This window comes from Bison bison, unplaced genomic scaffold, assembly GCF_000754665.1.
Source record: "Bison bison bison isolate TAMUID 2011002044 unplaced genomic scaffold, Bison_UMD1.0 scf7180017858189, whole genome shotgun sequence".
Lineage (NCBI taxonomy): Eukaryota > Metazoa > Chordata > Mammalia > Artiodactyla > Bovidae > Bison > Bison bison.
The window spans coordinates 15,524-16,249 of NW_011488762.1; positions in this window are offsets into that span (position 1 = coordinate 15,524).

Sequence of the window (726 nt, forward strand, 5' to 3'; positions counted from 1 at the left end):
TTCGAGACCCCACGGACTGCAGCCCACCAGGCTCCTCCGTCCATGGGATTTTCTAGGCAAGAGTACTAGAGTAGGGTGCCATTACCTTAAACCAAGTGTCAGCTCAAATTCAGGCACTCATACAAGCGTTCATAGCAAGGAGACAGCTTAACCGCCACACAATCTGTACTGAAAGTGCAATGATGTCCCATCCTGGTGACCCTTTGGCCGCTCCTACTGCACCTTGCATTGGAAGCTTCACATGAGATCTATGTGCAATACTAGGACTGTTGAATTTACCAAAACCTCTAGCCAGAATCAGGTAACCAAATCCCCCCCAAAATGGGGAAACAAGGGACCAGTCTAGAATCCTAATCCTCAAGTGCCATTCTAAAAGGATGTGGGCTATTGGCATCACCACATTCTTATGCCCCTAGCATGCAAAACTAGGACTTTCTGAACAGTATTTCTAGCTACTGCACACTGCTTAAATACCTTTTATTTCATCAATGAGAAATTATTTCTAACATCCCATTAGGCTAATTAACAAAGCCTGTGATATTGATCTGAGATAAAGATATTCAAGGGCTTATAGCAGTTGCTTTGGGAATGTTGATTTCTGATTAGAGTCTTTCAAGGGAGAATAATCCCTAGAATGAATATCTTCAATTAGAGGACTTCAAATGTGAACAACGGCCCCTAGGGTATAGATTAAAATTAAGAGGCATAAATATCTATCACATTGTC